Below are 13,630 nucleotides of genomic sequence, written 5' to 3'. Positions count from 1 at the left end.
TTTAAGGATTTAGATTTGGTGGACAGAGTGCCTGAAGAACTATGGATGGAGGCTCATAACATTATACAGGAGGCAGCAACGAAAACCATCCCAAGGAAAAGGAAATGCAAGAAAGCAAAATGGCTATCCAACGAGGCCTTACAAATAGCGGAGGAGAGGAGGCAAGCAAAATGCAAGGGAGATAGGGAAAGATACAGGAAACTGAATGCAGATTTCCAAAAAACAGCAAGGAGAGACAAGAGGGTCTTCTTAAATGAGCAATGCAAAGAAATAGAGGAAAACAATAGAATGGGGAAAACCAGAGATCTGTTCAAGAAAATTGGAGATATGAAAGGAGCATTTCGTACAAAGATTACCATAATCAAGGACAAAAGTGGTAAGGACCTAACAGAAGCAGAAGACATCAAGAAGAGGTGGCAAGAATACACAGAGGAATTATACCAGAAAGATATGGAGGTCTCGTACACCCCAGGTAGTGTGGTTGCTGACCTTGAGCCAGACATCTTGGAGAGTGAAGTCAAATGGGCCTTAGAAAGCACTGCTAATAACAAGGCCAGTGGAAGTGATGATATTCCAGCTGAACTATTTAAAATCTTAAAAGATGATGCTGTTAAGGTGCTACACCCAATATGCCAGCAAGTTTGGAAAACTCAGCAATGGCCAGAGGATTGGAGAAGATCAGTCTACATCCCAATTCCAAAGAAGGGCAGTGCCAAAGAATGCTCCAACTACCGCACAATTGCGCTCATTTCACACGCTAGCAAGGTTATGCTTAAAATTCTACAAGGCAGGCTTAGGCAGTATGTGGATCGAGAACTCCCAGAAGTGCAAGCTGGATTTCGAAAGGGCAGAGGAACCAGAGACCAAATAGCAAACATGCGCTGGATTATGGAGAAAGCTAGAGAGTTCCAGAAAAACGTCTACTTCTGCTTCATTGACTATGCAAAAGCCTTTGACTGTGTCGACCACAGCAAACTATGGCAAGTTCTTAAAGAAATGGGAGTGCCTGATCACCTCATCTGTCTCCTGAGAAATCTCTATGTGGGACAAGAAGCTACAGTTAGAACTGGATATGGAACAACTGATTGGTTCAAAATTGGGAAAGGAGTACGACAAGGTTGTATATTGTCTCCCTGCTTATTTAACTTATATGCAGAATTCATCATGCGAAAGGCTGGACTAGATGAATCCCAAGCCGGAATTAAGATTGCCGGAAGAAATATCAACAACCTCAGATATGCAGATGACACAACCTTGATGGCAGAAAGTGAGGAGGAATTAAAGAACCTTTTAATGAGGGTGAAAGAGGAGAGCGCAAAATATGGTCTGAAGCTCAACATAAAAAAAACCAAGATCATGGCCACTGGTCCCATCACCTCCTGGCAAATAGAAGGGGAAGAAATGGAGGCAGTGAGAGATTTTACTTTCTTGGGCTCCTTGATCACTGCAGATGGTGACAGCAGTCACGAAATTAAAAGACGCCTGCTTCTTGGGAGAAAAGCAATGACAAACCTAGACAGCATCTTAAAAAGCAGAGACATCACCTTGCCGACAAAGGTCCGTATAGTTAAAGCTATGGTTTTTCCAGTAGTGATATATGGAAGTGAGAGCTGGACCATAAAGAAGGCTGATCGCCGAAGAATTGATGCTTTTGAATTATGGTGCTGGAGGAGACTCTTGAGAGTCCCATGGACTGCTAGAAGATCAAACCTATCCATTCTTAAGGAAATCAGCCCTGAGTGCTCCCTGGAAGGACAGATCGTGAAGCTGAGGCTCCAATACTTTGGCCACCTCATGAGAAGAGAAGAATCCTTGGAAAAGACCTTGATGCTGGGAAAGATGGAGGGCACAAGGAGAAGGGGACGACAGAGGACAAGATGGTTGGACAGTGTTCTCGAAGCTACGAACATGAGTTTGACCAAACTGCGGGAGGCAGTGCAAGACAGGAGTGCCTGGCGTGCTATGGTCCATGGGGTCACGAAGAGTCGGACACGACTAAACGACTAAACAACAATAAAATAAAGTATTGTAAGCTTGCCATTTATTGCAAATATACGGATCAAGTTTGAGTATTCCTGGAATAATTTGAAATACCGTATATGCTACACTTTAGTTAATTAATTGCTGTGCATATCAAGAGATCCAACGCACCCTGGTCACCATTTATTTCAGCTCCTGCCATCGGGACAGAGATATAGAACTATGCAGGCAAGAACGAGCTGTCTCAGGAACAGCTTCTTCTCTAGAGCGATTTTGGCCTTAAATGGAAAGCCTGGACTTTGAAGTCATCTTATTTTACTTGTTATTTGTATTATATTTACTGTTTTTAATTAGGTTTTGTAATGTTGGATTATGCGGAATGCTTTATCTGAGTGGATGTAGCAACCGAGTAATTTTCGTTGTTCCCGCAAGGCGACAATGACAATAAAGATATCTTATCTTAAGATGTGGTCCAATTAATCTTAACATTTTCTAATTCATTGGTTGTGCGATCCAGCCAAAGTTAAGCGCTAATGCTCTACCAATTTCAAACAGGAGAAATTATCAAGTGTCAGTGCTCTTTCATATTTTCCATGGAAATCAAGGAGGTCATCATTGGCTGTGCTATATTTGGCCGGATTGTGCCATGTCATTTTTATATACAGTGGTACCTCGGTTCTCAAACGTCTCCGTTGACAAACGTTTTGGAACCCGAATGCCGAAAACCCAGAAGTAAATGCTTCTGTTTTCGAACGCACCTCGGAAGTTGAACGGCTTCCACTGTGTGTTTTTCAATTTTCTCAATTGAATTTGCAGACAGCCCTTTGTGCCTCGGTTTTCAAACGTTTTGGAACTCGAACGGTCTTCCAGAGGTACCACTGTAATGATTTAAAGCTATTGAACATTTAAAAACAAATCCATTTCAATGTTTCATTGGTAACAGAAATCCTTATGTTTGGATTTTGGCTATTACTGGCATGAGGTTTCTGAGCTTAACTATGTCTTGCACAGTTCTATTTTTCTAGAAAAAGAGGTGCCGGAACTCACCATGAAGGCCTCCTTTGGGGCCCACCTGAGAGGTGCCAGAACTGACTGAAAAGTTCTGGCTGAAAAAAAGCCCTGGTCTTGTGCTCAAAAAATGCAATAAAGCCGATAAGCTTTAACACCATCACACAGAAGACACTTCCCTGGAGGTGTGGACGAACAATTTGTGGTGACCCAAAGCTTACTATGAGGTGCCCACCTCCAGTTCCTCATTTGCTTCTACATATTTTATTATTTATTTCATTATTACATTTATATTCCACCTTTTATATTCCAAGGGGCTCAAGACGGTGTACATAGTTCTCCCCCTCTCAATTTAATTCTCAAAACAAACCCATGAGGTGGGCTAGGCAACGATACAGTGACTGGAACCAAGCACAGTTCATCACCCCAGGGGCTTCATGGCCGAGTTGGGATTTGAATCTGGTCTCCCAGGTCCTAATCCAACACTTGAACCAGCACCCAACATTGCCTGTGCTTTGACTATTATTGGCTTGGGATGTCTTCAAGTTGACAGTGTCTGTCAGATAGTTTGGATAACACTGAGCTAAATGGGCCTGTGGTCTGACTTGGTGTAAGACAGTTCCTGTGACCTTCTGCATGCAGACCAAAATGCATAAATCGTGACAAACCTGGGCTAGCTTGTGCCTTTAATTTAAAATTTAAAAAATCGTTTGACCATTGTGTAACTGATACTAGGCTCGTGAGTCCCTTTGAGGTTGCCTTGATTTTTTCCCCCTCTGCATTGTGGCTGGAATGAGAGAATGAACTGTACAAAATTCTCTATTTGGATGAATTTCTATTTCTCTCATTTGTATGTTCAAAAAAGCATACATTATTTTTCTTCAGTCCTTTATATATATCCACTTGGCGATGATTAAGTTGGGCCAATCCTACATTGGATTACAGCAAAGGAATCCCAGACAGACTGAAGAGACTCAGGCAAACGCATTCCTAAAATATTTTGTTACTTTAATCTAAATCCTTAAGTCTGACTATTATTTTCACATGATTGTGTGTTTTTTTCTATTAAAAAGTTGGACTTTTAAAACCGCCAACGGGTATATTTCTGCTTTGCCTAATGCAAAGAGAGAATCCTGATGAAAGCTGAGCATCTTCTTTTCACCTGCATAAAGTGAACATATTTTCCGTTTGGGTTTCAGAAAACGCAACATTGGAAGGCCATTTGTGAGGGAAGTGGGGAGTGGGTGGGATTTAGAGACGGGAAATCCCAGAGAGGACCTCCTGTTTTTGGTGGAGACAATTATAGTGTTGCTCTTGGTTGGAGCCCAGAATCTCTATTGGATACAAATGTCCTTGGCAACAGACATGAAGCCTAAAAGCTTACAGATCTCTGTAAATTTGGGAGATGGGACCTGCCACTGAAGTTTGCATATAGCGTTAGCAGCTTTGAGTTGGGGGTAAGTTCGCATCAACAGTGTGTTTTCAATTTTGTAAAGCTGGCTGATCTCGGTAGATAAACACTCATTGTGGTGGAATATTTGTGCCAAGGTTTGTCTAAACCTTCATTACATTCCGATTCTTTTCAGCGGCTGCAGCCGACTCAGGAAGGAGAAGGCACCAGTTTGCTAAAAGGGACAGCGCTGGAGTCAGTATTCAAGGTTCTGTTTCTTCGATTAGCTTGCGGACTTGTATAACTTCTCCAAGTATTAGTCCCTATGTCCAAAAGAAGGAGTATGTTGGCTTGAGTCCTGAGTTGCTCTGCTGTTCATGCAAGGTATGTCCATCAACTTTCTACTTGCAGCCCACTACACTATATCCCGCACCATTCCCAGCAGTGCCAGCTCTAGGTATTGTGGGGACCTTGGGCAAGGTGTCTTCACGACACCACTCCTTTTCCCCATGGCTCTGATGCCCACTCACTTGTCCTCTCCTTCTGCCTAGAGCCAGTCCAACCTGCTGACCATGTGTGCCAGGCCCAGATGGTAGAGTGCAGGCTGGCCCCATCTGGCCCCATCCACAATGGCACGTGGGCTACCTACCACCAGCTGCCACCTGGGCTCTGAGAAAGGGTGAAGGGTCCCCTTCCTAGATCCAGCCATTCTGGGCAAGGTGCCCTGGAAAATCCCTACACTACTACAGCGGCAAACTGTGTGACAGCTCAAGCATTCTCCTGGCCACCTCACCCAGAATGCCTGGTTCTGAAGGATTCTTGCTTTGGCTCCTTTCCAGAACCCAGCAGTGGCAGAGAGATCATCATAGCTGCTATCGCTAGAGCAGCAAGAAAAGCAGATGATTCGCTGTGATTCCTGCATTGCAGGGCCCCTTCCAACTCTTTAATGCTATGATTCATCTTTTTTAAAAAAAAAAGTAAGAAAGGGGACTGAGGGAAGAATAAGAGACATGGGGGAGATCAGTGGCATAGTGTGGGTTGCCAGGTTCTGGGCTGCACAGAGGGGTGTGAGGGAGTAAAATAGATGGAGTAGGCATGCACATTCAATGGCTTAACGGCATCTGTGTCACCCAGGAGATCACAGACTCAGAGATAAGAAAAGAAGAGTCCTTCCGTTGTCTGGAGAGGTCACTTCCTGGTTCGCATGGAGAAGCTGCTTTCAACAGAACCCAGTGACAGGAGCACGCAGCTGTATTGAGGCAGCACCGGGTGTTGGAAAATTGTGCCCCTAACAAAACATGGGCCGCAGTAGTGGCATACATAAATAGCCTTTTCTGTTAGCCCCAAAATGGAAAATGAGTGACGGCAACTTAAACTGATGCAATACGCTCAGCTTGCAGACTTAACTTACAGAATAAGAGAACAAGAAGAATATACATTTAAAGAAGATTGGAAAATGTTTAATGAATATATGGGTGAAAATTGTGTACACTTGAAAACATTGGCAGCATTTAGATAAACACCTGTATTGTATGGGCCTTCGTAAGTGTTCAGTAATGCCTACTCCTGAAGGTGGACCACAGGGTGGATTTGCAGAAATGGAAAAAATCAGGAAGATCCTGTTCTATGACCATAAACTCAACAGCAAGGAAATTAGGATCCAAGATATCAATACTGTGAATAGCATTTTTGAAACTATTTATTCTACTCTTCTTCTTTTTTTGCCTTCTCCTGACACTCCGCCCCCCCAAAAAAAACCCAAGAGAGAATGAGCAAGGGATAAAGCTCCATCCATTCAAATTTATTTGCATTTTTAACGGGATACTCTCTAATTCACAGTATTGAACCAAGACGCAAACTGAAATACAGCTATCCTTCAAAATTCACACTTCTCCAATTTTTGCAACACAGCTCTGCAACCAACCAATGTCCACGAAAATGGCATGTGATTAGGGGAAAGTGTAGCTAAAATTATTATATTACTGAAAATAACATGCAAAAATGAAAATTGCTTGCAAAATGTGTATTAGTCAAAACTGCATACAGAACTGTGTTTACTAGGAGGAATTCACATTAAGCTGCTGATGAATTTTCATGAGGATTAAAAAATATATCACAAATTGCCCTGGAAACGTAGAGAAATGGTTTCAAGAATGGAAAGATGAAAGAGAAACAGAGGGGGGAAACCAAAAGTGGAATATTTGTCCATCTTCCGCTCAAGTACACATCTAGAATATTTCTTTAAAAGCTACCAGCAAAGACTTTTCTGATAATCATCACCTTCTACTCAAATAGACTTCTCATATTCAGATCAGCAGAATCTTTATTTGTATCAGCCACTAGCCATAGCAATAAAATACATTACAATGTACCGAAGATAGAGCTGAAGGCTTAGCTATACAAAATACATTCTAGAGGTTTACGTCAATAATTAAATACTAGATCTTATTATAATTGCTGCTGCTATTATTATTTTTTTGCAGTTTTTGCTGTCACCTGGTTATCTTGATCTGCTAAAAGAAAAGACACAGTAGCAATGGTTGAGTGACCTGGCATGGACTGGCTAGCAGCACGTGAGCTACTGATTCAATACTGTCATCTCCACATGTACATAAGCATTTTTCCAGTGGAATTTTTTGAAATCAACCCTCCGTTTCTCATATTGGTTGCTGCCTTTGTTATAACTGCATGAAAAGAATCTAAAGGATTAGTTGCAATTCTCTCTCAGCATAAGAAGCATTTTCTTTCTTTCTTTCTTTCTTTCTTTCTTTCTTTCTTTCTTTCTTTCTTTCTTTCTTTCTTTCTTTCTTTCTTTCTTTCTTTCCCACTCGCAAAGCTAGAATAAAGGAAGCTTTTGCTGAGCAAAAGAATGTTTCTTCCCAAAGTCATGCTTGAGTATAGTTATATACATATGATGACTGTGGATACTAGGAACAAATGCCTATTTGCCCTAAGCCTTACCATTAAAAACTGAGAATGCAACGTGATACTGTTTTTTCCCTTTTACTCTGGATACAGTTGACATGATGATAGTAATATAAACCAATAAAAGGTAAAGGTAAATGTAAAGGTAAAGGTAAAGGTAAATGGACCCCTGACTGTTAAGTCCAGTCGTGAACGACTTGGGTTGCGGTGCTCATCTCACTTTACTGGCCAAGGGAGCCGGCATACAGCTTCCGGGTCATGTGGCCAGCACGACTAAGCCACTTCTGGCGAACCAGAGCAGTGCACGGAAAACCAATAATAATCCCTTAAATCCCAAAAGTCCCCTGAAGAAGAGGTAAGCATCCATTATTACGAATGAATATTTCCACCTCAATTCCACAACTGAGAGAACTTTAAGAAAATCCATCAAATCGCCATCCTTTCTCTCTTTCAACAAAAATGTTTGCATTTTGAATTCTCTGCATAAACATATGGACAATGTCTACAAATAATTCGGCGGAGCAGATTTCCTCTCTCTTAAAATTTAAGCACTAAGGCATACGACAACCAGTTGAGTAGCTGATCCAAGTCCAAATCATGATAAGAGGGACGAGAGTTTTAAACCACATGTTTAGGCTTAGTTCATGTACCGGTAATATGAAAATTTGAATTTCAAAAGATGGTGGTACTTACATTAAGATTTTGGGGGAAAGGATGGAGCTGTGAGTTAGTGCACAGGGTGTTCAGAAGCCTTGATTCTTCATCAGACTTTGGTAAGGAAAGAAATATATTTTTATACACAGCACCTAGAAAAAGATAAGTTGAAAGGTTACATTTTGAACTATAAATCACCCCTTTGTAAGCAAGCAAACAAACAAACAAACAAAAATCCTGTTTTTTAAATAAAAAAACCATACAAATATTAGATTAGAATTTTCAACCATAAATAGTTCAATTTCAATTTAAGATTTTACAGTGAAATTTGAGATTTGCCAAAGTAATCCTGAAGTAGTGGTCGATTTTGTGGTGGAGAAACTCCCATTTCTGAAGCCCTACTGTTCTGCAGCAGTCAGTGTAGAAGGTGTGTGTAAATAAAGAAATAATAGCATATTAGAATAAAGAAAGTATCAAAAGGCTTAAGAACATGAAAATGTCTTTACATGGCATCGCAAAGAAGTGCTCTGTGGAATAAGTTCCATAAATTTGGTGCACACAACTCAGAAGGCCCTCTCTCTGGTTGTCACCTTCCTAACTCTAGAGCAGGGGTCAGCAAACTTTTTCAGCAGGGAGCCAGTCCACTGTCCCTCAGACCTTGTGTGGGGCAGGACTATATTTTGAGGAAAAAAATGAACGAATTCCTATGCCTCACAAATAACCCAGAGATGCATTTTTAAGAAAATGATACATTCTACTCGTGTAAAAACATGCTGATTCCTGGACCGTCCATGGGCCGGATTGAGAAGGTGATTGGGCCGCATCCGGCCCCCAGGCCTTAGTTTGGGAACCCCTGCTCTAGATGGTAGAAACCCATCTTCCAAAGATGACCTCAGTATGATACAGGCAGGTTGATACATAATCCTGATTTACGTCCTAGCTATGAGTTGCTGTTCCACCAAAGACACTGGACTAGTTCACACACTCTCTCAAACTGAAGTTAGTAAAGGACCGTATCATTTTATAATGCGCACCAGATGTGTCTGCTTCAACTTCAGGTTCACCAGACATCTATGCATGGATTTAACATTTCTTTAGGGTCGACATGCAGAACATACCTAGGCAATGATTGGCAAGAATTAGGATACTAAGGTTGCAATCCTATGAGTAAATCCCATTGAACTGAACGAGACCACTTCTGAGTCAACATGTTTAGGATTGCCCAGTTTGGCTGTAATCCTATGCTCTCTTACTGAGAGAAAGTCTCATTTATTATTTGTTTATTTGTATTTACACCCCACCTTTTATACCTCAACTTTGTGAGATACCACAGATACTAGCAATTCCTTCTGCTCTTTCTGATACCTGTAGGCCATATTTATGACTAGTTTAGCTCAGTGGGGTTTGCTTCTGAGTAGACATGCATAGAGTGGTGCTAGGCACAGAAGCAGCAGGATGAAAAAGCCATTTGATCACGTTTTGCCCCAAACGCACCTGAATTTAGGACAAAGTTTGCACTCCATTAGCTACAATCTATTAATAGGGAAGTCTGGAATCACAACACTTGCTCTCACTTCTTGATTGGAAGGATCACCTTCAGTTCCAAGGCTGTTCCTCCATACAGTGAATCAATTTTTGCAGTGCAAAACACACACGAACAGAAATCTCTTCCTTTCCCCTGCCACATTCTGTTCATGGCAAAGCAGCACATTAACCATATCTCTGCTAATACAGTACTGTGCAAGTAGCTTGCTTAAGAGGAAGAAAGGAAGAAAATAACCTTGCCTTCAGTTCACTGGACTAAACAGGGCAGGTGATGATGGCTTCCTGTGTATTGAGACTTGCAAGCATGCGCCACTGAGCTGAGTGGAAGCATTCACTGAGTCATGTTATGTCATCAAGCGATTAGACTTCTAACAGGCAAACGGCCTAAGCTCTCTTAGCTCGGGGATATTTCTTCCTCGGATCAAATGCTGGCCTTAAGGGATTCAGTATTGTCCCCCCCCCCACCGCCACCCCTAGTACAGTGGAGGGCTGCTCTTCTGCAGGTGAGCGCAGCTCCTAGAAGATGCACAGCCACAAGCAAGTTCTCCATGCATCTACAGAGGACCTCTAAGGATCCCAGGATGTTCTTGTCACCATAGCTGTTGCTGATGATTTTACTCCAGCACCCACTGGAGGTGAGTGTACTATTCAAAGCACAGTGGTTTTTCATTCGGTACAATATGGTTCATATTCAGGAATAGGCAGCCTACACTAGTAACCATTCAAGATCCTCAGAAGTTAAAACTGGATTAGCATCTTTATAAATCACATTGCAATAAAAATGTCACGGGTAATTGGTGGAGACAGATGATAAGTGCTTTATACCTCTGCCACTATTGCTAATGACAAGATGGTCCTCTCCAAGGAACAGAGTGTGTTTTTATTTATTTGATCATTAACAGGAGCCTACTGTAAATGTGATATGTAAACAAGCACCACATTTAATGAATTTCTGTGGATTTTTAAAAAAATCTTCTTTTCACCACCACCCCCTCTCTCGGATGTTTGTAGGTGCCAAGGAGGGACTAGAAATTCTAAGAATGGGTTTAAACCTCGAGGTGCTCCCTGGACTTTTCTTCTCTTACTTGTGAATAAACCACATCGTATCTGGGAGATGTATGGGATCATGGCTGAAGCTGACAGCTGCACGAAGGCAATTTCTGGGGGTTCTCAACTGGAGGGTATGGAGCTGGGGGTGGGTGGAGGGGCAGGGAAACCAACTTGGCAATTCACATCAGGCAAAGACATCCCAACTCTGTCTCCACCCTGTGGACAGACAGCAGGCAGCATGGTGACACATCCAAGCATAAAGGTAAAGGGACCCCTGACCGTTAAGTCCAGTCATGGATGACTCTGGGGTTGCGGCACTCATCTCACTTTACTAGCCAAGGGAGCCGGCGTTTGTCCGCAGACAGCTTCCGGGTCATGTGGCCAGCATGACTAAGCCACTTCTGGCGAACCAGAGCAGTGCACGGAAATTCCGTTTACCTTCCCGCAGGAGCGGTACCTATTTTTCCACTTCAACTTTGATGTGCTTTCGAACTGCTAGGTTGGCAGGAGCTGGGACTGACCAATGGGAGCTCACCCCGTTGCGGGGATTAGAACCGCTGACCTTCTGATCAGCAAGCCCTAGGCTCTGTGGTTTAGACCACAGCACCACCCAAGCATCCACCGCGTCCCAAGCATAGTTATGTGCAAAATACCATGCACATTTGAATTGAAGCATGGTGAAAAATAACCTCACTTTGCTGTGTTTTAAGATGGTAAAGTGTCCACAGCCTTATTTGGGGAGCTATCTTTTAGATGAGGCGTTGTCAGTTCCTCAAATCCAGCCTTTCCCTTTCGCTCTCAGCTTTCCCACACACTCTTGTCTCTCCAGTCTTAGGAGGAGGAAGATCCACACAGACAGATTTATGAGACATTACGACATCACTATATTCACAAGTCAACACCCTGGTCCAGCAAGATACTAGACTGCACATGTGACCTCATATGCTTGAAGCAGTAGTTATCCATGAGTCTGAAGTTAGCTCACTGAGAGACTTCTTTTGTGGAAACTGAGGATGCACTTGCACTATACATTTAAAGCACAGGCTTTCCCCCAAGAATCCTGGGCACTGTCCTTTGTTAAGGGTGATGGGAATTGTAGCTGTGTGAAGGATAAACCACAGTTCCCAGGATTCTCTGGGGGAAGCCACATACTTTAATGTAGGATGTGTATGCAGCCTGAGTTACCAGAGCATTATTTATCATAGTGTATAATGATGATGATGATGATGATGATGATGATGATGATAATAATAATAATAATTAATGAAGACTATGGGTCTTGAATTTCCCATTCGATTAATCATGGGAGAAAGGCAACACTCTAAAGGCAAACTAGGTAAAACTGTTTGGGTTTCAAAAACTCAGCTATGCAAATGTCTTGGAAAGGGAGAGCTCTTTGGAGGTGATGCACAGAGACAGCTTCGAAGCTCATGGGCTTGGTATGATATTTTGGATGCATTTCATAGGATGTGATGAGAGTCTCCTGATCTGCACCAGCTGCAAAGAGCACAAATGTGGTTGTAATGGAAAGAAAGTAAAAAAAGAAAAGAAAAATGATAGGAAGGGGAAACAGTATTACGGTCAACTCCTGTTCGTTTAATGCGCTTATTGTTTTGCAGCTTGGTGCTTGCTAAGCCACAGGGTTGGTGTGGGGACAGTAACATTTTAATTTGTCCAGGACAAATTAAACAGCAAAAACCCCAGGACAGCTCTGACTGTACAAAGTGTGCTACATCAGTAAATACTGTGTTAAGTATCCACTGAAAATGAGGCAATGTCTCAGCATTTCAGAATGAAACTAGCTCCCAGATCAGGTTTCAGAATACTTGTATTCAATATTATCAGCATCGCTTATTATCAGGGCTTTATTTCCACCAGAGCTCAATTCCGGCACCTCCCAGGTGGGCACCATTGACATTATAAGAGAACAAGGGAGGCATTCGTGGTGAGTTCTGGCCCCTCTTTTTCTAGAAAAAAAAATAGTACTGCTTATCATATATAAATGTTTTAATTACATTTCTGAAAAACAACAATGTTCAAGGTAATCAAAATGCAAACAGCATGCAAGTACAATAAAGAAAACCAGTAAATGTAAACCAATGACTATAGAATGCTCCTCAAAGCCTAAGGGTGCAATTCTATGGTCAATGGGAAGGTGTCCCAAGAGTCACAGGACTGGGCAGGTCTCCCTCTTTGCGGAAGGCAGGAGGTCTATGCATGGAGGCCTCCTTCATGCAACTCTGTGGCTGTCCCTTCCCTACTGAGCTACTGTTGATGCTCCAATAGCAGAAGAATGGGGGAAAGGGACATGTTGTCTGTTGGACCACCATGGACAAGGAATTCCAGAGAATGAGGCTCATCTCATTCCATGACCTACTTGATCTTAACTCAACCATAGTTCAGATTAATCCCAGTTCAGAGTTCAGCTGTAACAGTAAACTGGAGTTATAAAAACAAAAAAACAAAACTGACTCCTCATTAGAGGAGGAGGAGGAGATAGGTGGATAGTGTGCAAACTTTACTTCATACAATTTTCTCGTTTACTCAGATAAAATTATATTTTTCTTATTTTCTCAGATAACTTGAGGCAGTAATTCAGACCCATTTTAAAATTATAAGAACTGTATTTCATTCCTTTCATTCCCAAGGCATTAATTCTTCATGATGACAAAAACAGCTGGGCAAAACAGCAATGAGAGTCTTGGCGGGGTGTCATCATTTTGACTGGCTGGCACATAGGCATGGATGCAATATCTTCTTGGTGCTGTTAGTCTCTGACAACTTCTAATAATACAATCTGTTGTTACTGCCCACTCTGCAAGGATCACTCCCAGACTGTCACTATGTTTGGGTGGGCTTCAACCACATATCAGCAAACTCAGGTTTATTTATTATTTTACTTCATAAAATGTATATACTGAGTGATTGTAGAAAACATCAAAGCAATTTAGGTTTTTACTATTATAGTTGATTGGCCTATTGATTGGAATGAACCCAGTGCTGTGGGCTAGTCACATGCACCTGTGTGGTGAGTAAATAAGTCATAGGTACAGGTACATACTGGTCCTAAGGCTAGCA

General features: G+C 42.0%; 1 protein-coding gene across 2 annotated transcripts in view; it reads right to left on the bottom strand.

The window, feature by feature from the left end:
• COL8A1 (collagen type VIII alpha 1 chain) overlaps nucleotides 1–13,630 on the bottom strand; it is a 99,262-nt gene that overhangs the window by 23,866 nt on the left and 61,766 nt on the right. For both annotated transcript variants that reach the window (XM_035114579.3, XM_035114578.3), the window contains exon 2: nucleotides 7,997–8,109. The gene's annotated coding sequence lies outside the window, so the exon portion shown is untranslated. The remainder of the gene's footprint in view (nucleotides 1–7,996; nucleotides 8,110–13,630) is intronic.

The sequence above is a fragment of the Zootoca vivipara genome, chromosome 4, assembly GCF_965207765.1.
Source record: "Zootoca vivipara chromosome 4, rZooViv2.hap1.1, whole genome shotgun sequence".
Lineage (NCBI taxonomy): Eukaryota > Metazoa > Chordata > Lepidosauria > Squamata > Lacertidae > Zootoca > Zootoca vivipara.
The sequence above is the reverse complement of the archived record's forward strand: the minus strand, read 5'-3'. Positions and strand labels throughout refer to the sequence as shown.